The sequence below is a fragment of the Eubalaena glacialis genome, chromosome 5 (genome assembly GCF_028564815.1).
Source record: "Eubalaena glacialis isolate mEubGla1 chromosome 5, mEubGla1.1.hap2.+ XY, whole genome shotgun sequence".
NCBI classification, from domain to species: domain Eukaryota; kingdom Metazoa; phylum Chordata; class Mammalia; order Artiodactyla; family Balaenidae; genus Eubalaena; species Eubalaena glacialis.
In genome coordinates, this window is record NC_083720.1 from 95,378,942 (window position 1) to 95,406,041 (window position 27,100).

Below are 27,100 nucleotides of genomic sequence, written 5' to 3' on the forward strand. Positions count from 1 at the left end.
AGTCAGGCTGGTCCGAGCCCGGAAGAGTGCCGTAGGTGAGGTCGCCAGCTAGCCGGAGCCGGCAACGTACAGCCCGGCAGGTCGCGCAGCCGCTCCCGGGTCGGGGAATGGAAGGCAGGTAGGCGACCCGATGCTCCTTTGGGTTTCGGCCACGTAGGAAACGAAAACAATAGACCTGTTCTTGCCCTCCCCTTTCGCTTCGTTAGTCACGGCTGAAGCCGCTGGGTGGGGAAGAAGGTGCAAATTAACCAGCATCTTGCTGTCTCTCCAAAACATACCTTTATTAACGATGTAGGCTATTAATTTCAGATACCCTGAGGCAGTATCGAGGTCGGGGGGAAAACTCATTTTGCATCCAAAACAAGCCTATCTTGATCTGGTGATACTGCCGCGGCGGCTCCTCCGGACCCTGGCTCCTACGGGTCCAAATACACCGAAGTCTGTACCGAAAAGAGAAATCACTCTGAAGATTACAGGTTGGTTACAGGAAAAAGGAAGGCCTTTTTCCTTCCTGACAGTCTCAGGTTAAGGTGCCGGAAAAATCTAATTTGATGTTGAATTCCCTAGTAACTGAGATGAACAGGAATTACGTCTCGACAGTTAAGGTATTTGGTGCCTTTGTTTTTATTTAGTCCACAATTTATGAACAGAAGAGATTTGTACAGTCTCTTTTGTGTTAGCTTAAGTGGTGAAGTCTTTCCCTCCGAATGTGAGGTTTCCTCTACACCTTCACAATGTTAAGCATTACAGGCTCCTGGATTTGACCCTGCTGTTCCCAACACGGGAATGTCTGCTTGACTCTAATTCTCCCCTGCGGGGCCGTGAACTTCCTAATTCCACGTCCATTTGTAGACTAGAGCTTGAAAAACTCTAGTTTCAAAACATTGGCCTCTTCAAGACAGTAGAATCACAGCACGTTTCCTAACAGCTGCTTTCCCCCTACATTTCACTTGTCCACATGTTGATCCTGCCCTTCCTGTAATAATCCTTCTGGTCTTATCCTGTTTCTCTATCAGTCCTAGTTACATGCCAAAAATACTTTCCTTGTTTTATCTACTTACCTATCTGACTCCACGACCTCTCCCATTCTTTTCTTTAGCTGTCTTCTTATTTCTTTCCATTGTGACTGGTTGTTTATCCTCAGCCCCAACTGTGACAGCAAATATGCTTATTTTTTGGAATGCTCTGTTGGCTATATTTCCTATTTTCTCCTGCCCTGTCAATGCCAGTCTTCCTTCCTGTGCTCCCCTCATCTTTCCACTCTTTCTTCTTTTGCTCTACTATTTCTAATTGTTTCATGTGTCCCTGTTCTTTTTGCTGAGGGAGGGTACTGAAAGTATGTTGGCCGCACAATTGTCAACATGTGTTAGCATGGGCCAATTTGACTGATGCCCCATAGGCCACATTAACTGAGCTTTGTTTTAAGTCTCCAACATACCCTGGTACTTTTCCATGAATGAATTGCAATCCTTGACTTTAAATTATTTAGGTCAGAAAGAAGAACTGGGAAACATTGTTTTCTATTTTCAGCATTTTCTTGAATCCAAACCCAATACTGGGTTAAGAGGGGGTAAATGTTTTCCACTGAGGTCTCTACCTTAACGTCAAGCCTTTAGAATAGTTATTAAAATAAAGGTTTTGTGTTAAACTTTAGCTTCCTTTTGTGTGTGTCTGTGTGGTTTTTTTTTTTCTTGATGGAGGCTTGATAGAACTTGCCAGGTGTGTCCACAACTGGGGCAGGAGGGAGTCCAAACAGAAAACTCAGGGGGGCACTGAAGAGTGGCAAGTGGAAAGAATCCCCCTTTGGTACTTTCCAAAACTCTGGTTACAAAATAGGGGACTTGTGGCAACAGGGGGTGATGACGTAGAGGTTTGAACTTGAAGCACTTAGGACTAGAAAGAAAGGAAGGGGTCATCAAAGTCATGGTTGTTGAAATCAGATTATCTTTAGTTGAGGGTGGAATTAGCAGGTCTGGAGGAGTAGAAAACTGGGAAAGGGAAGAAGAAAAAACCCATTGCTTTAGCTTTCTGGATGCCCAGGTGGTTTGGTGTCCAGATCTTCTCTCTTCCTTTTTCTCTCTCTTGTCTCAGGTTAAGATGATAGTCAATTAGAATGCTCTTCACCTTATCTCAGGGAGCATTTTTATGCTTCCCTCATGTATAGTTCCTCATCTTCAGAAATACTTATGGGGCACCTATGTTGCCCTGGCAGTGCTGGAAGTGAGTACAAAGAACACATGCTTGAGAGCTCACTATTTACTGGGAGCAACAAACAAGAGAAATGGCTTAAACTTGTGTGTTAAGTGCATCAGATGCTGGAAAAATTGAGAGGCAGCACATAAAGGCAGAGCCTAGACTCAGTTTGGGGGATTGGGACAATTTTCCAATAAGAGGCAACTTGGAGTAGAGGATGTGAGGAAGAGGCAGAGGAAACATTGGTGCAAAAGCACCAAGATCTGGCTCAGCAGAGTCTATCTGGGGAACTAACTGCAAACAGATCTACCTGGCTTTAAGGAAGAGGATGTGTGAGCATGTGCTGGAAACAAGACTTGCAAAAGTAGGAGGGAGTCAGAAGATGAAGGACCTGGGGAGTGGAGGTGGGTTGGGGAGGGGAGTCTTTGAAGAATTTTTGGGAGGATAGTGACCCTACCAGATTTGTACTTTAGAAAGGTTATCCTGGAGGTAATTGCTGGTTTGGAATCATGACCCATATTAACAAGTAAAAATAGCACTTTGCAGAGCAATAATGAATTTAACCAAATCTAAGGCACCATTGACTGTATGATACAGTTTGATTTCAGAGATGTTAAAATGTGTGTGTGTGTCTGGGGAAGTGCTTCTTAAAGTAGAAGAAATACAGCATGTTTAATAAAATTATATTTTTAGAAAGAAAAGTGTACTGGGAATAAGATTTGAGGATTGGATCGGGGTAACTAACTTTTTCTTTACAGCCTTATGAACTATTGGCTATTTTACAATGAGAGTATATTCCTTTTTAGTTTGAAAAAGACACTAAAGGAAAAAAAGCCATAAATGAATAACAATGACAAAGGGAGAAAAAGCAATATCAAATCTTTAGACTGGAGGAGGGAGATGGAGGCCAGCAGGAAGAACAGTCTGGAAATTACTGAGATGATCCAGAAAAGGGAGCCAAATGTCTAAGTTCAGCAGTGTCAGAGAAAGAGAGATGAATGGATGGATTGGAGAGATAGGGGGCCAAGTCAATAGGATTCGGAGCCAGAGGAGTCTGGAGGTGAGGAGTAAGCTGGCTTCTCTCATGCATGTGGCCTGAGTCTCTGGATGGACGGTTGTAACCATATACACGAATAGTAAATGTAGACCAAAAAGTCAGTTTTGGAAATGGGAAAGATGATCAATTCAGTTTGGGACATATTAAGTTGAGGTGCCTACAGGCCATAAAAACAGGAATGTCTAGGAGGCAGTTGGCCATATAGGTTGGAGGCTCCAAGAGTGTACGACTTTAGTATACATAAACAGTCATCTAAGCCACAGGTGATGATAAAATTGCTCAGAAAGACATATGCCAGCGGTGGGAAAGGAGCAGGGTGGAGGGTGAATCCACACTTACCAAGGACAAAGAGGAAAATAAACCTGTTAGGAGACTTAGAAGGAACAGCTAGAGGGGGAAGAGGAACACCACTGGGCGTGGTATCACAGAAGCACAGAAGCAGAGGGTGAACACCTTTCTAGAGTTGATGCCAAGTTAGATAAGAAGTGAAATATGACCGTAGCCTGTTAGGTCGCTGGGGCCAGGTCTGGAGCAGTTTCAGAAGAGTGGTGGGGACAGACATCAGGTTACAGAGGGGTGCAGAGTGAATAGGGTAAGAAAGACTTGACCGTGAAAGGAAGGAGAAAGAGAATTCTAGATATGGAGAATATCAGATCATGTAACCTAAGATTTGTTTTTGGTAGTTGTTAGAAGAGATACGATCATGTCTATGTGCTGAGGGAAAAAAGCCAAGAGAGGATAAGTTGAAAGACCTAGAGGAGAGGGTAAATAATTGATGAAACAGGGCATGGGGGTGGGGCTGGAGTCCAGAGTCCAGGTGGAGAGATTACCTGGGACAGGACAGAGAGAGACACTTTTCCCATTGAGAACAGAAAGAAGAAAAATGGTTATTGCATTAATTAGGGGGCTAAGAGATCAGGAGAAAAGATTTGAAGAAGTCTTGGTGGGGCTGAAAAGTAGGTACAAAGGCAGTAAGTGTATATAGAGCTTGAAGTTTAGGTTACTGTAAGCAGGGCATCAAATATTCTTAGGTCTTGGGGCTTAAGGTTTCCAAAGTGGGATCACTTGGAGGTGATGACAAGATTCAGAGTGTGACCATATGTAGTGGAAGTGAGAGGCACTGGAGGAGATAACATCAGGGAACTGTGAGACAGGGTGTTGAATGAGTCACGCAGGTTACTGAAGTCATCTAGGATGGAGAGGATAACCATGAATCATGTACGTAAGTCTTTAGTACCATGGTATGAGTAACACAAATGGCATTTTGCCAGGAGCAATCGCTCTGCTAACAGTATAGTATTGTGACTGCCGCATGTGTGTCACGTTCTAGATTACTGTCCTTTATTTGATCCTCAAAACAAGTATGGGAACTGTGTAGGACAGAGATCATCGTCTTGCAGGAAGTAGCTCTCCTTGCTATCAATATGTATGTATGTTTTGTAGGATGTATTCTGATGTGCTTATTCTTTGCCTTCAGTCCAAACCTCTACTGTGGATGTAGAATGGAATCTCCACCCAAGAAGGTGCAACTGTTCAATGTCAACCCTCCAGGTAGGTGGACAGATCCCCAGGTGAAGCTAGAGCTAAGATGTACCACAGAAAGGCAGGAGAGAAAACTAGGGTGCTGGCCCACTCTCTCTCTCTCTCTCCCCCTTTCTTCCCTCTCCTTTTCCCCCTCCTCCCCCTCCTCCTCCTTCTCTGTCTCTCTCAGGTTTGGATTTCCACAAGTCTGGGTACTCCCGAAGGTGCTCTGAAGTAGCAAGGGGAAAGCATTTTTATGCTGGGCTACAAGCTGAGGTTGAGGGTGCTAAGTTACAAGCCAGATAATCAAATGATATGGGGCTCTCTGCATTTATTTCCCTTCTCCTGTCCTAAGCCTTTAATCATTTATTTATTCATCAATATTTATTGAGGGCCTACCATGTATGCGCTTTTCTGGGGCTGGAACACAATGGTAAAGCAAACAGACAAAATCTCTTTTAGGAAACTTATACTCCAGTAGGGAAAAGAGACAATAAACATAAAAATAAACAAGAAAGTATCACCAGATAAGTGATGAGATACAGAAGCCAACTGATATGATACTGACTGGAGAGCTACTCTGGCCAGGATGGACAGGGAAGTTCTCTCTTAGAAGATACCAATCAACAGGGACCTCAGTGATAAGGAGGAGACAAGCCATGTGAAGGTGGAAGAGAGGGGAGCAGGGTGGGAAAGCATTCCAGATAGAGGGAATAGCTAATGTTTGTCAGAAATGAGTGTGATATTATAGAAAGCTAGCGAAATGCCACAAATTCCATATAAATTAGCATAATATGTTTATAAATTAATTGCCTAATAAACTTTTATGACAACTTCGTCTATATTGTTTAGTGCACACTCTCTGATCATCTCATCAAAATTTTCACTCTCCTCTTTAGAGAGAATAAAAAGATAATTTATTTTCTTCTCTTAACATATGGTTGAAATTTACTCTTTAATATTGATAGTTTGGAGCTTAAAGCATTTTACTTCACACACAAATATGCTGGTTGTTTGTAGAACTGCTATAGATTTGTGCCATACAAACACAAGAATTGTGATACATTTATTTCCCAAAATTCTTTTTTTAAATTTATTTTATTGAAGTATAGTTGATTTACAATGTTGTATTAATTTCTACCATACAGCCAAGTGATTCAGTTATACATACATATATATGTATTTATATTTTTTCATATTTTTTTCCATTATGGTTTATCACAGGATATTGAATATAGTTCCCTGTGCTACACAGTAGGACCTTGTTGTTTATCCATTTTATATATAACAGTTTGCATCTGCTAATCCCAAACTCCCAATCCATCCTTCCCCCCACCCCCCTCCCCCTTGGCAACCACAAGTCTGTTCTCTATGTCTTATTCCACAAAATTCTTATCAGAAAAGGAAAAAAATATGTGTTTATAATTGTTCATGCTTTATTATCAAGTATATTCCTAACAAGGAAAGAAACTCTTGTTGTTGTTTTTTTTTTAATTGGGGGAAGTTGCCCAAGCCTGCAATATTTTCCCCGGCTTTACTGAGGTATAATTGACAAATAAAAATTATATATATTTTAAAAAGAAAATGAGGGACTTCCCTGGTGGTCCAGTGGCTAAGACTCTGCGCTCCCAGTGCAGGGGGCCTGGGTTTGATCCCTGGTCAGGGTACTAGATCCCACATGCAGCAACTAAGAGTTCGCATGCTGCAACTAAGACCCGATGCAGCCAAATAAATAAATTAATATAATTTTTTTAAAGTTTGAAAGAAAATGAAAATAAAATAAAAGAAATGAGTATGGTGTATTTGAGGAACAGAAAGAAAACCAGGGGCTAAGCTGGAGCACAGTGAAGGACGAAAGTGTGGAGTGAGAAGAAGTCCAAACAGTGAGCAGGGTCTCGGTCCTGCAAGGCCTAATGGGGTTTGGGTTTTCGTCTAAGCGTGATGGGAAGCTATTGGAGGTTTATGATCAAGAGAGTTGCATGTAATTTATGTATAACAGCACATCTGGCTGCTGTGTTGAAGGTAGATTATAGGGGATGCCAAAGTAGAAACAAAATCCAGTCAGAGGCGACTGCAGAGGGCGAGGCAAGAGATGGTGGTAGCTTGGAATAGCAAGGTATTGGGCGTAGAGTACTGAGATTTGGAAAATATTCTAGAGATAGAAACTGGAGAATGTGTTAGTGGGTTGAATATAAATTTACCAAGATTGGGGGCAGGAAGATGAGCGTTCCCTTTTGGAAAGGTCAAGTTTGGGATGAACATTAGCCATCTAAGTAATGATCTAGAATAGGCAATTGCTCAGGAGTGAGGTCAGAGCTGGAGATATAAATCTGAGGGTCTTGGGCATTGAGATGGTATTTGAAAGTTATGGGATTAGATGAATTTATCTAGGGAGGGAACCTAGAAAGAGAAGAAAAGACATCCATAATCAGCCTCAGCATTCGGGGTCTAATCTTTAGTAGTCTCTTGCTTAAATATTATGACCTGTCTCAGTCATACTATGGCAATGAGAGAAACTATAAAATCCTGTTTTGTTCCCCTAAGGCCAGTCTGCTGCTTGTGGCTGTAATAGACATTAATGTGAGACACCCAGCGAGTAAGGTTAATTCCAGGGTCTGGAGTAAGGTCCATTGACCCCTCCCCGAATGGAAAAGTCTCCCTCCATTGCCAACTTTACAAGATTTAAAAGTTTAAAGTTTGTTAAAGGAGTCAGCAGATTTTCCATGTATACCCCGATTTTACATATAGGAAAACCAAGTTTCAGAGCTTAGTGTCTTGTGGAACTGGTGCTCAAATCAAGCTGACCTCAAATTTTGCACCAGAGTCATAATCTTTCCTCGACTCTCTGGAGTATTTGACCCAGTTGACCATTTTCTCCCTTTGAAATCTCTGTCTTGGCTTCTATGACCATTGCTCTTTTCTGGTTCTTCTCTCACCTCCCTGATCCAACTCTGACTCTCCCTTACTAACTCTTCTTTCCATGTTCTCTACTCGTTCTCTGGGTTCTACCTGAGTGATGTTGTCTATTTTTCCAGATTCAGTTACCACCTGTATTCTTAGGATTCCCAAGTCTATCTGTGATGCTCACCTAGAAAAAGCGCAGACTTTCAAGCAGTTACTCTAGTCTTGACTCTGCCTGTAACTATCTCTTTAAATTGGCCAATATACAAACTCTCTGGGTCTCAGTTTCTTCATTTGTACAGTGAAGGAATTAGATCAGATGCTTCTGAAGTTGCTTCCAGTACTCACATTCTGATTCCAGACTTGATGTCCCTTCTCATGATCTCTAGAGTAACAATGACATTGATTGCATGCTCTGCGCCAGACACGGAACCAAGTACTTCACACATATTAATATATTTAATTCTCCGAACAAATTCCTATGCGGTAGGATCTATTAGTATCCTTATTTTACGGTGGAGGATATCAAGATCCAAATAATGTGATTTCCTACTATATTGTAACCCATAAGTGGCAGAGCCAGGATTCAAACTCCGACAGTTTGAGTTTTGAGTCAGCATCGTTTAGCCCCTGTTCTCTTCCTGCTTTTCCCTTCGAGGACCCTGATCCCTGCTCTACTTTCTCCCCTTAGCCTCACATCACTTCTGCCTCCTCGGGACCCTTACTCCTTCTGTTACCCCTCCCCCTTGTATCTTCATCCTCTTCCTCTCTTCATTCTCAAGGGCTGCTTTCCTTCCTAAAACAAAACAAAACCAAAAAACGAGCACTTTTCTCTGGACCGCCCTCGTTCAGTCACTGCCTGAGCTCCCGCTCAGCATTCCTGCGTGTGTCACCTCCTCGCAGAGGCCTTTCCTGACCGTGTGGATCAATCAGCTTCCACTGCCAGGCACCTCCAGGCACTTCTATTTGGGGAAAGTTAAGTTTGAGATGCCCATTAGGTATTTAAGTAGAGATGGCAAGTGGACAATTGGATATACAATTCTGGTGCTCTACTTTCACAGCACCTAACACGCCACTATTAAAAATAAATTTTCTATTTGTTCATTTTTATGTGGTCCCCTCAACAAGAACACAGGTTCCGTGAGAGCTAGGCCTGTGTCCTCTTCACCACTAGCAAAGAACTAGCTGTGGAGAGGACTCAGAATAACAAGGTGTATTCTTTTCCGGGGGCTGCTGTAACGCATTATCACAAACTGGGAGGTGGCGGTGGAAGCAGTAATATAACAGAGATTTATTCTCTCGCAGTTCATGGGGCGAGACATTGGAAACCAAGGTGCTGGCAGGCCAGACTCCCTCTGGAGACTCTAGGAGAGAATCCTTCTTTCCCTCTTCCAGCCTCTGGTAACTGTCTGCATTCCTTAACTTCCTTGGCTTATGTCCACATCACTCCCATCTCTGGCTCCATCTTCACATGGCCTTCTCCTCTTCTGTGTGCTTCTCCTCTTCTGTCTCTTACAAGGACATTCGTCATGGGATTTAGGGCCCACTCAGATAATCCAGGATGATCTGATCATAAGAACCTTAATTTAATTACATTTGCAGATCTTTACCTTTTTACAAATAAAGTAACATTCGCAGGTTCCAGAGACTTGGACATGGACGTATATTTTGGGTGGCCACTATTCATCTCACTATACAAGGGAATAGGAGGAAGTTCAGGAATGTCTCCCCAGCCCCACCCCTTCTCCGTTTATCCTGGCTAACTTAAATGCTCTTCAAGATTCAACTCAGTGGTCGCCCAGTCAAGGGAACCACACCCCCAGTCCCAGTACATGCCTCTCCTATAATAATAATAGCTAGTGCATATTCAGCACTGTTTTAAGGGCTTTATGTGTATGAACTCACTTAATGCCTGCTACAACCCTATGAGATCGTCCCCATTACTATCCTGATTTTATCAAAAGCTAATGGTCTGTTTTGTTGTCTCTCTTCCGCAGTAGACCTCCCCCCAGGGCAACAGCCAAGACTTATTATCTCTCTGTCCCCAACATATACCATGGCATTTCCAGGCTCTATGTGAAGGCTGGTGGGTTGAATAAATGACTGAGCAAGAGATAGGCTTGTACTAGACTGGGCAGGGTTTTGAATATCAGATTGGGATATTTGGATTTGGGGACTTCCCTGGTGGTCCAGTGGTTAGGACTTGGCACTTTCACTGCTGTGGCCTGGGTTCAATCCCTGGTCGGGGGACTAAGATCCCACAAGCTGCACGGCGCAGCCAAAAAAAAAAAAAAGACATTTGGAGTTTATCTTTTAGATCATAGGTGGCCAACAGTTTTAAAGGTGAGTAGTGATAGGATGGTCCCGTCTTTCAAATATATCCTCCCCTTGGGAGAAACGTCATCAAATATTGTTTTAATTATCACCTCCAAATACATCGCTCCCCCTCCACCCCCTGGGCCTTCTTCCTGAGCTCTAGTCTCACATTGCCTGATTCTTGCTGGGTCTCTCTAGGCTCAAATTCAGCATGTCCAGGCCAGCCTTCATCATTCTTCCCCCCAAAGCCACTCTTCCTGTTTTACTGAGCTCAAAGGCATCCAAATTAGACAACTTGAATTAATCCCACTTTCCTCACCCCCACTGCCAATTAGTCATCAAGTGCTGTCAACTCCATCTCATGAACTTTACCTCATATCCATTCGCCTGGTCTCTGCCATAGTTCAGGCTCTTGCATCTTTCCTTTTTTTTTAATTAATTAATTAAAAAAATTTTTTAAATTTATTTTTGGCTACGTTGGGTCTTTGTTGCTGCTTTGTCTAGTTGTGGCGAGCGGGACCTACTGTTTGCTGTGGTGTGCGGGCTTCTCATTGCGCTGGCTTCTCTTGTTGCAGAGCATGGGCTCTAAGCACATGGGTTTCAGTAGTTGTGGCATGCGGGCTCAGTAGTTGTGGCTCGCGGGCTCTAGAGCGCAGGCTCAGTAGTTGTGGTGCACGGGCTTAGTTGCTCTGCGGCATGTGGGATCTTCCCAGACCAGGGCTTGAACCCGTGTCCCCTGTATTGGCAGGCGGGTTTTTTTTTTTTTTAAATAAATTTATTGATTTATTTATTTATTTATTTATTCTTTGGCTGCATTGGGCCCTCGTCGCTGGGCGCAGGCTCCCTCCAGCTGCAGCAAGCAGGGGCCACCCCTCGCTGCGGTGTGCGGGCCTCCCAGCGCGGTGGCCCCTCCCATCGCCGATCGCGGGCTCCAGGCGAGCGGACCTCAGCGGTTGCGGCACATGGGCTCAGCAGCCGAGGTTCACGGGCTCTAGAGAGCAGGCTCAGTAGCTGTGGCACATGGGCTTAGTTGCTCCGCGGCATGTGGGATCTTCCCAGACCAGGGCTCGAACCCGTGTTCCCTGCACTGGCAGGCGGACTCCCAACTACTGCGCCACCAGGGAAGTCCTGGCAGGCGGATTCTTAACCACTGCGCCACGAGGGAAGTCCAAGGCTCTTGCATCGTTCACCTGGACTGTTGCGCTAGCCCCCTGACCAGTCGCCTCACCTCTGGTTCCCCCTCTCCAACTCCAGTCCATCCTCCACTCTGCTGCTCGTTTTATAAGCCTAAAAACCAGATCTGATCATTCACTTTCTTGTTAAAACAATAAACAAACAAAGCTCCAAAACAGCTCTGCAATGGTTCTTCACTGTGTACAAGATCAAGATCTTCGAGATCTACCTACAAAGATCTACTTTTCTTCCTTATTCATTCACTTAACACATGTGTATTGAATGCCTACTATGTGTCTGGTAGTGTGCTCATTGCATTCATATACTAGTGAGGGAGGTGCCCTACACATATACAGATGGACATAGCTGTTCTTACTTGGGCGACTCATGTCACAGGCAGTGAGGGAAATACCCTAAGGAAGATTCTACGACTGGAAGAGGTCAATAGTGGCATCCTTGCTGTTTGCTTTCAGGATATACTGTAACTTTTTTGCTATTTGTATGCCTGTTGAGTGGATTTACAGATTATATTTATCAGTATCTAGTTTCAAATTAATCTTAACCAAGAAGGAAAGTAATTTTAAATAATTCTCACAAAGAAACTATGAATTAAAGATAATACTAAACTTTAAGCCAAGGAAACTATGAACTAAAGATAAAACTAAACTTTAAGCCAAGGAAATAATACCATAAGCCCAAGGGACTGGGGCTACACCTAATATGAGCCTTCAGCAACATTAGACTTAAAACAATAACTATCTAGGGACTTCCCTGGTGGCGCAGTGGTTAAGAATCCACCTGCCAATGCAGGGGACACGGGTTTGAGCCCTGGTCCGGGAAGATCCCACATGCCGTGGAGCAACTAAGCCTGTGTGCCTCAACTACCGAGCCTGCGCTCTGCAGCCCTAGAGCCACAGTTACTGAGCCCGCGCTGCAGCCACTGAAGCCCGTGTGCCTAGAGCCCGTGCTCCGCAACAAAGAGAAGTCACCAGAATGAGAAGCCCGCGCCCTGCAACGAAGAGTAGCCCCTGCTCGCCACAACTAGAGAAAGCCTGTGCGCAGCGACGAAGACCCAAGGTAACCAAAAATAAAATATACATAAATAAATTTATAAAAAATAAAGTCATTATATTAAAAAAAAAAAAAGAGATAGAAGTGTATTTCTTCCCACATAACCATGGGCTGCCTAGAGTGTGTATGACAGTCTCTGATCATCCTATTCCTCCCATCTTGTTCCACCGTTTCTTAAAATGGGATTTCCATTCTATAGTCTGGATGGCTGTTCCAGCGCCAGCCATCATATCTGCATCCCAGCTAGCAGGAAGGGAGAATGGCAAAGAGAGGGCATAACCCCTCTCTCTAAGGACACTTCTCAGATGTCACACACATCAATTCCACTTCCATCCCATTGACTAGAACTTGGTCACCTGGCCTAATCTAGTTACAAAGGCAGGCTGAAATAAAATCTTTATTTTGAGTAGGCATGTTCCCAAGTAAAAAAAGGAAAAGTTTATTATTACAGAACTGAGTTTGTCAACTGGAACATTATTGGCCTTTGGGCAGGACAAATCTTTATTGAATGAGACTGTCTTGCACATTTCAGGATATTTACACCTCCAGGCCCCAGATGCCACCTAAATGCCAGAGGCATCCTAGCAGTCATTGTATCAACCCATTGCTCCTACACAGTTACAATTACCCTTGGGGGTAGCAGTATTCTTACATCTTAGGCTTCTGTGGCAGGCGTTTTTTCTGCCCAGTATAGCAGTGTATCCTTTTCCAGGGAAACACTCCTTCCCATAGCCATGTGTTGGATAACCATCTTTTTATATGACCCTTTTTCTTACAACAGAGATGAGAAAGCAGGTCAGCATCTGACCCAGGCCAGGCCAAATAAAATCCTTTCCCAGGTTTTAAAAAATTGGACCAAAGGTAAGACTTTTAATTTCTTTGTGGGTGGAGGGAAATACAAGATCTAGTGCTCTTCATACACTACTGATGGGAATGTAAAATGGTGTTGCTGCTGCTTTGGAAAACAGTCTGGTAACTCTTCAAAAGGTTGAATATAGAGATACCATATGACACAGCAACTCTACTCCTGGGTACATATCCAAGAGAAATGGAAACATATTTCACATAAAAGCTTGTGTGCGAATGTTCATAGCAGCACTATTCACAATAGCCAAAAAGTGGAAACAGACCATGTCCATCAACTGATGAATGGATAAACAAAATGTGGTATATCTATACAATGGAATATTATTTGGCAATTAAAAGGAATGGATTACTGATACGTGCTACAACATGGATGAAACTTGAGAATATTGTGCTAGGTGAAAGAAGCCAATCACAAATAACCATGTATTGTATGATTACATTTATATGTTATGTGCAGTGTGGGCAAATCCATAGAGACAGAAAGTAGATTACTGGTGGCTTGTGGGAGGGGAGAATGGGGAGTGACTGCTAATGGTATGGAGAGATTGAGTCCAATCATGACCAATGATTAATCAATCATGCCTATATAATGAAACCTTGATAGAAACTCTAAGGAGGTTCAGAGGGTTTCCTGATTGGTAAGTATATCAATGTACCAGGAGGCTGGCACAAGCTCCCAGGCCTCCCCCATTGCAGACTTTGCCTTATGTATCTCTTCCATTTGGCTGCTGTATCCTTTATAATAAAACAGTAATTCTAAGTACAGTGCTTTCCTGAGTTCTGTGAGTCATTCTATCGAATTATCAAACCTGCAGAGGGGTCATAGAAACCCTCAATTAGTAGTCAAGCTGGTCCATCAGAAGTGCAGATGGCCCCCTGAATTTGTAGCTGGCGTCTGAAGTGGGGGCAGTCTTTTGGGACTGAGCCCTTAATCTGTGGGCTCTGCATAGTGTCAGATTTGAAAGGAATTGTTGGACACCCATTTGGTGTTGAAGATTTGCTGGAGAGCTCTGGGGAAGGTAGCATTTGCTAAGTGGGCCATTATCTAAGAAGTCTGAGAACACTACAGAACAGTACTTAGTACAAAATCTTGAATACAGATAGAAAGTAGCAACTGTGCTACTTTGAGGCACTTCTTAAAGTGAGAGATAAAAGTATTGACATTTTTAGAGTTGAATTGTACTTTACAAATGTTTCCTAAGGGTACTTTTCAAAAGACACTTTCTCTTCTTATCAACCTTTTCAAAGATAATGAAGCCTGTCTACCCAAAATTACTTAGGGATAGGTCTGTCTGAAAGTGAAAGGATGAAATTGGAGGCTCTCTTTTAGCCATATGATTATATATATTTCCATCAGGGAAAAAATCTCCCTGGATCTTGAAACAAACCAGCTGCTGCTATCCAAATATGTATGAATGCAACACATTATATTTCTTTAAATAAGTATTTTTATTACACTGATTCTTTTGGAAAGGTTGATTATTTCCATACTTGCTCTGCACCGTCCTCTCCTCTTTGGTCTTCTTTTGTTCCCTCTTCCCCCAGATGGGAAGAAGGACATTCTTGGAAATTCACATATACAAAGGCAGAAATACTCAAGATTATACAGGGACAAGAAAAAGTCCACTATGAAAAAAATTACATCACTCCAATAAGTTGGGAATAAAGGATGTTACATCCTACTCTTTGTGGCAATGAGTAGGGGAAAAGAAGGACAAAACTTCAAAGCAATTCATGTGGCATAATATAAACTAAATATTTGTAAAATGAATATAAATAACATGAGGATTTTTTTAAACAACTGCAAAAATAATAAAGAAAATAACTAGTCTGTGTGTGGACATAGGGTCTTCCTTGTGAGGACTCATATCATTATCAGATGTGTGACTTTGATCGTACTAAATCAGAATCCCTGCATATGGCATTAATTTGCAAGTTAAAATTTTGATAAAAGATTTGTTTTCCCCTAGACACAAGCAATGTGTCTAATTTTAGTGTAATTTTAAATGAGAATATTTACTGTGCTTCCTTGAATTAGTTCATCAAATCATGATAAAAATGGTATAATGACTTTTTTTCTCATTTTAAATGATTGTCATTACAGTCTTATGATGGGTCTTTATAGATTGCCTTTTGCACTAGAGAAAACATCTTATATTACTTTCCTCATATTTTAAAACTACAGGAGTCCCTGTTCATAGCACCTGAGGAAATGGTGAACATGAGTAAAATTATGCAGGAGATTTTTAATTTGCTAAATGAATAACACTTTAGTTCATCCAAAGTGGCTCCTAGAGACTAAAACAAGTAGTTCATTTATTTTTAGCTGCTGATTTAATTTCAGTTTTAACACTTTTATTTGGGAGATGCCTTCCTAGGAGAAAGTATTAGGCAGCAAGAAGAGAAATAATCAAATATGGAACAATCTTTAAGATTCCATTAGACAGAGGGCTCATGATACTACTTAGAAGAAATGAGGCCATTCTGTAATTTTACCTTTAAAATGTATATTAGATTTGTAATAAAAATAAGTATGTATCTTTTAATTTTATTAATGAGTTAAATATATTTACAAAGCGGGCTGTGCACTGTAGTGGAAGGAGCAGTGTATGGCAGTCTGCAATGCTGGTCCTACTCTGAAACCATCCAGCTCTATGATCTCAGACTTACAAGTTAATATAGCCTTCCTGACTCCTGATTCCTCATCCTGGGGAACCGACTCAAAAATGTATAATATACTTCCTAGCTCCAAATTTCTGTGATTAATTCCAGAATCATTAGGGTGTGCGTACAACATTAACATGTTTTAGGAAGAGTAAAGAACACGGGATTATAGTCACACTAAATGGATCCCCAGTTCTGCCACTCACTTGCAATGTAACTTTGGGCAAGTAACCTTTCTGAATCCCAGTTTATTCGACTTCAAAACCAGGTTAGTAACACTACAGCAGACACTGGCGATGCCATGCCCCAGAGCCCCTCAGCCCAGGGCAGCTGCAGGGGCAGCGTGCAGCCTGGTCAGCTGCCCACCTCTGCCTACTTCCAGCTCCTTCCCTGCCCCTGCGCTTCCTCTGGCGCACAGGGACTTGCACGGCCCAGAAGCACCAGGGATTTAATGTCCCCAAATGCAACCCTCCACCAGTGAGAGACAGTCTTCCTGGCTCGCAGTGGAAGAACTCCGAGGCACGTGAACACGGCTCTTCAGTGGGTCCCCAGCTGGATCAAGTCCCCATTCCCCACAGTGATAACCAGCTCATTGACAAACCCCGTATTGGGTTTTCTCTCCTGCCTGTCTCATTTTCTCCACTATCTCCTTTGTGCTTCCTGGGATCACCTCCCAAATAATCTACTTGCACACAATTCCTTATCTCAGGTTTTGCTTTTGGTAAATCCCACTTCGCAATTGCTGTGCCAGTTAATTGAGAGCGTGTGGAAAGCAACTACTAGATCCAATAGTTAGGCCCAAACAAATAGGAATGATTATTATATCTAACAATTGAGACAGAATTTCATGGTTCTAGGAAATGTTTAGATTGTGTTTCTATAGTTAAGTGATGTTTACAGCCTGCTAAAGTATATTTACATAATTTTATGAGGTATCTAAAATGCACAGAAAATTTTGTAAGTGGGAAAAATTTAGATATGATTAAAAATTGGGTATAGGGGCTTCCCTGGTGGCGCAGTGGTTGAGAATCTGCCTGCCAATGCAGGGGACACGGGTTCGAGCCCTGGTCTGGGAAGATCCGACATGCCACGGAGCAACTAGGCCCGTGAGCCACAACTACTGAGCCTGCGCGCCTGGAGCCTGTGCTCCGCAACAAGAGAGGCCGCGATAGTGAGAGGCCCACGCACCACGATGAAGAGTGGCCCCCGCTCGCCGCAACTAGAGAAAGCCCTCGCACAGAAACGAAGACCCAACACAGCCAAAAATAAATAAATAAATAAATAAATAGAATAAAATAAGGTACCGCTTACTTTAAAAAAAAAATTGGGTATAGAAAATACTTGCTAAGGATTTTTGGCTTTTTCTCTTCCATTTTTCATTTCTCCTTTTCATTGTTTCTATACTGAAGTCATATTCCTACTTCTTTATGAAATGGCATAAATTGAGCACTATTACCTTGAAGAAATAGGTAGAAGAGTATTAACAATATAGGAAATAGCTGGTACATAAATATAAATCTTTTGAGGGTGGGGGAGGGATGGACTGGAAACCTGGAATTAGCAGTTGTAAACTATTATACATAGAATGGATAAACAACAAGGTCCTACTGTCGAGCACAGGGAACTGTAATCAATATCCTGTGATAACCCATGATGGAAAAGAATATGAAAAAATATATATATATAACTGAATCACTTTGCTGTACATCAGAAACTAACACAACTTTGTAAATTAATAAAATAAATTAAATATATATATAAATATTTTGACTACTATTCAATGATTCCACAAGTGTTTAATCATGAAAAAGTCATTTATTTGACTTTATCTCACATTACAATTCTACAGAAGAATGCCAGATACTTTGTAATTCCTTCATGCCAGGATTGAATCCTTTAATCACTTCTTAGTCTATGTCTTTCCTAGGCAAGTGTATTCAACACCTATGCGTGGTTTCCTGTTAATGTCTCTGTTCAATTTAAAATGCATTCTTGGCTTGTAAGAAATTCCATGGATAAGCACACAGCTTATGTGGAAGTTCTAAAAAATGATAAAATGGAGTAGAATGAATCTTGTAGCAAGCAGCTGTAGGTATGTCAATACTACCAATTCTTAGTTGCACAGCCTAGCTGAAAAGACCTCTCTAGGACTTCTGTATTTATCTGCACAGGCTTGAACCCTCTGGGCTCGCTCCAAGACCAAAAAGGCTTCCCTTGGGCAGTGTCGGGTACATGTGAAGGGAATATTTTTTCTTTTATGTTTTAAAAGTTATTTTTATTGAGATATAATTGATGTAAGTTTAAGGTGCACTATGTGTTGGTTTGATACATGTATATATTGCAGTGTGATTACCATGATAGCGTTAGCTGGCACCTCTATCACATTACATAATTATCAGTTCTTTTTTGTGGTGGGAATGTTTAAGGTCTAGTCTCTCAGCAACTTTGACATTTTTTTAATGCCTTTTTTTTTTTTTTTGGCCGTGCTGCGTGGCATGTGGGATCTTAGTTCCCCCACCAGGAATTAAACTCATGCCCCCTGCAGTGGAAGCGCAGAGTCTTAACCACTGGACCACCAGGGAAGTCCTGCAACTTTGATTTTTATAATACAGTATTGTTGTCTGCAATCACTATGCTGTGCATTAGATCTCCAGGACTTATTTATCTACTGGTTGCAAGTTTGTACCCTTAAACGTCTCCTCAATTCCCTCACACCCAGTCCCTGGTAACTACCATTCTACTCTCTGTTTTTACAACTTCAGTTTATTTTTGGTTCTACATATAAATGATATCATATAGTATTTGTCTTTTTCTGTCTGACTTATCTTACTTAGCATAGTGCCATTAAGGTCCATCCATGTTGTTGCAAATGGCAAGATTTCCTTCTTTCTCATTGCTGCATAATATTCCATTCATCCATTGATGGACACTTAAGTTGTTTCCATACCTTGCCTACTGTGAATAGTGCTGCAATAAACATGGGAGTGCATATATCTCTTTGATATCCTGTTTTCATTTCCTTTGGACACTTACCCAGGAGTGGAATTGCTGGATCATATGGTAGTTCTATTTTTAAGTAATTTTTTTTTTTATGAATGTATGGTGACTTGGGGACCCCAATATATTGGTAGTGGGAATATAAATTTGTTGGTTCTTTCTGAAAAATAACTCTATGTATCAAGAGTTTTAAAATATCACCCTTATAGATTCAGTAATTTCGCTTTCAGGAACATTTCTTAAGGAAATAATAGAAATTTAGACACAGGTATGCACAGATGTTTATTGTGCTTTGTATGATAGCAGGAAGGAAGAATGAAAGGAACAGAGGAAAGAAGGAAGAAAATAAAGAAAGGAGGTAAGGAGGAAGGAAAGAGAGAAAAGAGAGAGAGAAAAAAATGAAAACAACCTAATATTCAATAACCAGGGAGTATTACATAAATTTTGATGTGCTCATATGATGGACTATTTTGCAGCCAGAAAGAGAATTTTGTTTATCTATAATAAGGGTTGATATCTTTTACACATAAAAGTTAGAAAAAATGTTAAACTAGCTCAAGAAAAAAGGTTAAACACTCCTTATGAAAATAATAGGCAAATGATATAAGTAGGACATTTATAAAGAAAGAAAAAAATGGCTAGTAAAAATATTTTAAAAATTCAATCACTAATTGTGATATAAATTTAAATTAAAAAAACTATAAGTTACTCTTTACTATAAAAATGGCAAAGATTTTTTTTTTAACATCTTTATTGGAGTATAATTGCTTTACATTGTTGTGTTAGTTTCTGCTGTATAACAAAGTGAATCAGGGACCTTCCTGGTGGCGCAGTGGTTAAGAATCCGCCTGCCAATGCAGGGGACACGGGTTCAAGCCCTGGTCCGGGAAGATCCCACATGCCGCGGAGCAACTAAGTCTGTGCGCCACAACTCCTGAGCCTGAGCTCTAGAGCCCATGAGCCACAACTACTGAGCCCGTGCACCTAGAGCCTGTGCTCTGCAACAACAGAAGCCACCACAATAAGAAGCCCACGCATCGCAATGAAGAGTAGCCCCCACTCACCACAACTAGAGAAAGGCCACACGCAGCAACGAAAACCCAACGCAGCCAAAAATAAATAAGGCAAAGGTTTTATTTATTTATTTCTTATTGAAGTATAGCTGATTTACAATGTTATGTTAATTTCTGGTATACAGCAAAGTGATTCAGTTATACATATATATTCTTTTAAATATTCTTTTCCATTATGGTTTATTACAGGATATTGAATATAGTTCTCTTTGCTGTAAAATAGGACCTGTCATCTCTGCCCGAAGGGGTATAACTCTGATGCTCCAGAACTTCCCACTGTGTTGGCTGAGGCTTTTTTGGGTCTATATTATGGTTCAGATTCCCCCTGTGCTCAATCTGGCTTCATCCCATTTCTTTCTACATCTCTAATAAACGTCTTGCACCCCAAACTCCACTTTAGAATTTGCTGGAAGGTCACTGTCTACCCATCATGGGCCTCCTCTCTTAACAGAAGAATTTTGCTTAGTATTAAGGATCATTTCCCTCTGAGCCTTACCTGGACCCCCAACTTATGCTTAAACATTGAAACATATTTACTTAATGCCTTGTCTGTTATCATTTGAAGAAGTCTACAGACATGAACTTATATCCTTCTTTCATATATGTATTTGAATACAAATAGCATCCTGATATACCCACTGTTGCCTTTGCCTGTCCAGCTGCCTTTACCCCTTCTTTTGGAAAGAGTATTTACATTTTTTCTTTTGGGGACTAAATATGTCTGTGCCTTGTGATTTTGATGGGATCCATCAAAGTGCAGGTGTACACATGCACACTCACTGGCCAAGGTGTGGGCACGCAATATAAGCCAGGCCAGTCAGATTTTTACCTTGGGCATCTGAGCTTCAGGCAGAGTGACAGAAAGTTGGGAAATGAAGCTGAGTCCTGCCATTAGTAATGCCTGAAGGGATGGTTCCTCTCCTCTGTGAGGCCTGAGTGTTCACTCCTGGGTGAGCTACCCAGATGCTTGTAACAAATGTCTGTCTTAATAACTTCAGCCAGGGTCTATCTTTGTTGCTTGAACCAAAACCAAAACAATAAAAACAACAACAATGAGAACAAAAAGACCCCAATGGATATATTTCTACTTTATAATCTTTACACATGGCAACCCATACAAGTAAAGAATATTTCTACAACACTCCTGAAATGTAGAGCACTGGGGGCAGTTAGAGAGAGGTGGCTATAAATGAGGGGTATTCTCAAGTCCCTACAATATCCATCAATCCCACTTCCCGGAATGTATTCTAAGGAAATAACTAAATGAGTAGTGAAAGATATATGTGCTAGGCTGTTGACCACAGACTTATTTTAAAAAATGAAATATAGAAATAATCTAGATATCAATGGGTAGTTGTGGTCATTAAAAATGTAATGAAGGCTTATATGCATTATATGGAAAGATGTTTTGATATACTTTTAAGGGAACAAGAGGACTATAAAACAAAATACCCCTTTTGTTTTTACAAATATGTATTTATCTATATATGTAAATATGGGTAGAAAAAAATCTAGAAGTGAATATACGGAAATATTGACAATTGCTATCTGAATGGTAGGATTATGAGTGATCCTTGTTTTTATATTTTCAGAAATTTCCAAATTTTTTGCAGAGGTCATAGTACATCTATAATCAGAAATAATCAATGGACTATTAAAAAGCAATGTTCTTGAATCTTCAACAATATAAAAATGTCAAGTAGAAAACAGGATAAAATACTATTTTTAGCATCGCCTTAATTATATTAAAATATTCACTGTTTTAGAAGAAAATACACAGCATATTAATGTGCTTTTCTCTGAGAGGTTAGATTATTAAAGATTCTTATAAATAAATAAATAAATTGTGTATATACACACGCATATGTAATTTATCTAAATAAAAAGTAAAAAATGTTTTTAATCCAAACACAAATATAAACTTTGTCATCGCATAGGACCAGAGGAAGAGTTGATTACACATTTAAATTCAGTCCCTTTCTGGTTACTTTGTTTCATCTGACTGGGAAGGCTGATGATGTGAAGGGTCAGAGGGACTTCCCTTGTGGCGCAGTGGTTAAGAATCCGCCTGCCAGTGCAGGGAACACGGGTTCAAGCCCTCGTCCGGGAAGATTCCCATATGCTGTGGAGCAACTAAGCCCGTGAGCCACAAGTACTGAAGCCCGGGTGCCTAGAGCCCGTGCTCCGCAACAAGAGAAGCCACCGCAATAAGAAGCCCGCGCACCGCAACGAAGAGTGGCCCCCGCTCGCAGCAACTAGAGAAAGCCCGCACGCAGCAACGAAGACCCAGCGCAGCCAAAAATAAATAAATTTATTAAAAAAAGGATCAGAGAGAGGTGATCAGACTCAGCTTTGGATTAACCCTAAAACGAATTGATGGACTTGGCCTCTTTTTTCTCCCCAGTCCTCTCTGGGAGGATGAATTTGATTCATGTCCAATCATTCTTCCAGCTCCCTTAATAATAATAATTATTATTATTAATATAATTTGCTACTGAAACTAGAATATCAATTGGGCATGCACAGTAGCCATGTCAAAACTTTTCAATAAGGGTGTTAGCCCTTCCATTTTTTAAAGTTGCTTTATTAGATACATATGTAAGTAACTATTCACTAAATGTCTCTCCTATGTATAGACTTATACGAAAAATGAAAAATTACCAAAATTAAACAATAATTTAACAGTGACAAAACAATTCAAAGTCTTTCCAGGATGTCAGAGGCAGGATGACATAGTAGCTACATGTGGTAGTCAGCCACCAAGATAGTCCCTAGTGATTCTTGCCTCTTGGCAACCCCTGTGTAGTCACCTCCTATATTGAATAGAGATAATTTGATAGCCAATGGGATGTTGCAGAGATGATACAGTGTGATTTTCCTAACACTAGGTCATAAAAGGCCTCGTGGCTTCCACCTTGCTCTTTTCTCTGTTGTGGATCACTTATTTGGGGAAAGTCAGCTGCCATGTTATAAGGACATTCAATCAGCCCTATGGTGAAAACTACATGGGGAAGAACTGCATCGTTTCACCAACAACCAGTGCCAATTTGCCAGGTATCTGAGTGAACCGCCTTGGGAGCAGACCTTTTAGCCCTTGCCAAGGCTCCAGATGACTGCAGCCCCAACCAACATCATGACTGTAATGTCATAAGAGACTCTGAGGCAGAACCACCCAGATAGGCTGCTTCTGACTTCCTGACCCATACAGACTGTGAGATAATTACTGTTTATTGTTTTAAGTCACTACATTTGGGGTAATTTTTTATGCAACAATAGCTAACCAATACTCTATGTCATGATATATTAGCATCTTTTTGTTTTCTTCACCTTCTGCTTCACCATCAGACAACTGAGAGGACAGGGTCTGGGGACCAGCATCTTTGGAAAGGAAGAGGGATGCTGAGGGCTAGAGACACGGGTACCGATTTGTACATCACAGGGAATAGGGCACTCCTGCTGGTAAGATTTGGTTTTCTCTGTAAGCAGAAAGCAGGGAATATCTGCTAGAGGGAATGACAGGCACTAGAAAATACAAAACAAAAAACAAAAAAACAAAAAAAACGGGTAGACAGCATGAATGTGTATTGATCTGATCTATGGGACTCTGGTCTTTGTCCATCAATTCTCTGTGATCTAGAGGTAGAAATGATGAAAATAGCCAGCAATTGGGTAAAGCCTAAGGGAAATTTCATTAATGGCCAGGATATTCAGGGCACTGGCAGGGGAGACTAATGCACCTAGTAGTAATGTGTATAATTTCTTCTACGTGAACACTGTGTTTAGTGATTCATACTGTAAAATTGCCAATATTTGACCATTTTGGCTTGCAAAAATGTCAATTTCATATAGTTCAACCTATATTAACTCTGTAAAGGGTAAATCCATATCTTCCTTGTAGAGGAGTTGGGATAGTTGACCTCATTGAAAGGAAAGAAGCAAATCTCTTTCAAAAACCCTTAAAATTAAAGGGGACTTGTCTCGAATACTCTCTATTTCTCAATGCCTGGAACACAGTAAACTCTTAAAATCTTTTAAAATAGATGTACATGCACATGATTTAAAAAGGAAAAGATAGAAAGTATATAAAAGGAAAAAAGTCTCCATCTGCATTGTTTTCAGCTGCAAGTAGCAGAAACCTGACACTTGACTAAAACTGGTTTAAATAATAGGGAAATGTATTAGCTCACTTATCAAAGAAATGTGAGATAGGGTTCAAGAATTAGTTGATTCAGCAGTTTAACACAGCATCATCAAGGACCAGATTTTTCCTGTCTTTCTACTCTGCTCTCTAGTGCATGGGCTTCAGCTTAAGGCTGATTTCTTCCATAGTTGTAAAATGGAAACAGTTGGGCTTCACGCTCCCTTGTTTGTGTCCAAGAGAGAGAAAAGCTGACCTCCTGTGAATTTCTCCTGAGAGTGAGAAAGCATAATCCCAGAAGCTTCCAGCAAACCTCTCTTCTCATTTCACCAGATAGAATTGGCTCACATATAACAGGTCACTGTCAAGAGAATGGAACCATATTTCTATCAATCAGAGAAATCCCTGGAGAAAAAGTCAGTTTTCCAAATGCATTTGGGTAAAATGGATATGGTTGAGGCACCCACAATGTTTATTACCTTGGCCTACACCTTCCCCATATGCCTTTTCACAGGGGCAAAGACTATTAGCAGTTTCCTGTGCATCCTTCTGAAGATATTCTATGCATGTTCACTTAGAAGCCTTTCTTTTTCTGTGCTCTTTTTACAGAAATGATGGCATAGTATACACAGTCTTATACTTTGCTTTTTCCCATAATACATGACTGGTAAACATTTAATTAACAAATGGTAAGAACAAATATTTTGTAAGTCAGATGGTTTTAATCCTAATTATGCACTTTGCTTATTTGCCTTTTGCACTCCGCTAGCATTAAAGTCTCTCTCTCTTTTTTTAAGCCTAACCATCAATTTCAGTTAGGCTAAGGGGGAAATAGGGAGGGGTTTTGTCTGGATTCCGGCTAGAGCATTAAACAGGATCAGCAGATCCTGGGTGTCAGTAAGACAGTGGCAGCAGGAAGGAAGAGAATTGCAAGGGTCAGGTGAAATACAAAACAACAACAATAGCGAAGGTATGTTGAGTGCACACACAGGAGATGTTCCAGGTTGTGATAAACATATACTCAGTAAGAACTGAGTTAGGTATGCCTGATCAGCTATCTCTTCACATCTGAAGATTCTCCTTCAAATGCTAAATGGAGGTGATTCTCTTAGACTTGGTAAGTAAAATTCCAAAGAGCTGCATGAAGAAAGATGTGAATGCTAAGGAGGGGATGGTGTGTAACCAAGCTGGGTTTGAATCCTGGCTCTGCCACTTACTAGTGTCACAATGAGAACTGGACATTGGACAATTTTCTTAATGTCTCTGTGCTTCACTATCTTCATCTGTAAAATAGGGTGATATCAGAGGGCTGTTGCGATGACTAAATGAAACATGCATGCAAAATACCTTGCATGATGCCTGACAGAGTAGGCATTCAATAAATCTAAACAGAAGTTGGATGGTATGTAATGACTTCTAGAGAAAGAGACCTACTCTTACAGTTTTTGATGTAACAACAGCTACATTGGTACAGTAATTTAAAAAATAAATTTTATTGATGTATAATTTTATTGATGTCTATTGATGATAGACAATAATACATACCCATTTTAAGTATAGAGATCAATGAGCTGTGACAAATTAATTCACCCATATAATCATCACTACAATCATGATATGGAACGTTTTCACCACTCCAAAAATTCCTCTTGTGCCCTTTCAAGTTAGTCCTCCCTACCTGAGACCCCAGGCCACCACTATTTTGCTTTCTGTAAGTACATTCTGTGTTTTTAGCATTTCATATAAATGTAATCATATTGTATGCACTTTTTGGTGTCTGGCTTGTTTTACTCAGCATAATGCTTTTGAGACCTATCCACATTTTGCATGTATCTATAGATTATTTTATTGTTGAATAGTATCCAATTATACAGATATTCCAAAATTTATTTACCAATTAACCTGCTGAGAGACTCTTGGATTGTTTCCATTTTTTGGCTATTATGAATAAAGCTGCTATGAATATCCTTTTTGTGGATACAAGTTCTTATCTCTCTTGTGTAAATACCTCTGAATGGAATTATTGAATTATATGGTTTATTATTTAATGTTTAACTTTATAAGAAAATGCCAAGCCGTTGCCCAAAGTGGTTGTATATCTTATATTCTCACTGACAATGCATCAGTTTCAGTTACTCCACATCCTCCCTAACAAGTGGTATTGCCAATTTTTCTAACTTTCATCATTTTAGTAGCTGGTATATAATTGTGGTTTAGTTTGCATTTCCCTGAAGACTAGTGATGTTGAGTATCATTTCATGTGCATTTGCCCAAACATATCTTCTTTTATGATGTTATGTGGCTGAACCACACTGACTCCATTTTGTCATCTCATCTTAGGACCACAGTCCTATCCCCTCCCGTCTCCGGATGACTGAACTTTAGCACACTCACAAGGAATGCCCCCAAGCCAGATAAATGCCCTATCAACTTTTGTCTTTGCCTTCATCTGACATGAAAACTGGAAGAATGCCTTTTGCTGATGCAGATGGTTAATGGTCATGAGACGCCCCCAGGGGCAGGAAAAAACTCCAGTTCCTGTCCATGTGGACATGCACCTCTCTAATGGTCAGATTCTGTTTTTAGCTTTGGCCCTTTAAATTCCCCTGTACCTCTTTTAGTGGTGCGAAGTGCAGCTGCAAATGCCTCTGGACCCATTGTCCACCCGAGCCTGCCTGTATGTAAGTTACCCACAATAAACTTCATAACTGTACTTTATGGAGTTTCTTACTTCGTTTTTCAGTCTCAAAGTTCCTTCTCAGTTTGGAGAATATTATTCAATATCTCTGCTTCCTAACAGATGCATGTGTTCACATATTTTGCCCATTTAAAAAAAAATTTTTTTTGCCAGTGTTGCAGAATTTTCCCAGTCTGTGGCTTGCTGTTTCATTTTCTTAACATGTCTTTTAAGGAGCAAAAGTTTGAGTTTTGTTGATGTCCAGTCAGGTAGTGCTTTCTGTGTCCCCTCTAAGAAATCATTGCCTAACTCAAAGTCATTAAGATTTTTCCTATTTTTTTTCTAGAAGTGTCACTGTTTTAGTGTTTACATATAGACTGATCCATTTGGATTCAGTCTTTGTGTATAAGTGAAATAAGCGTTGAGGTTCTTTTTTTCTATATAGATATCCA

General features: G+C 40.7%; 1 long non-coding RNA gene across 3 annotated transcripts; it reads left to right on the plus strand.

Annotated features, from left to right (window-relative positions):
- Positions 1-12: 12 nt before the first annotated feature.
- LOC133092710 (uncharacterized) lies at positions 13-26,684 on the plus strand. 3 transcript variants are annotated; one of them, XR_009701118.1, is made up of 5 exons: positions 13-118; positions 296-476; positions 4,728-4,801; positions 13,014-13,093; positions 26,312-26,684. It is a non-coding gene; the product is annotated as an uncharacterized LOC133092710 (long non-coding RNA). The 3 variants fall into 3 exon arrangements; XR_009701117.1 differs by having other exon boundaries at positions 310-476; XR_009701116.1 differs by lacking the exon at positions 296-476.
- The last annotated feature ends 416 nt before the right edge of the window (positions 26,685-27,100 follow it).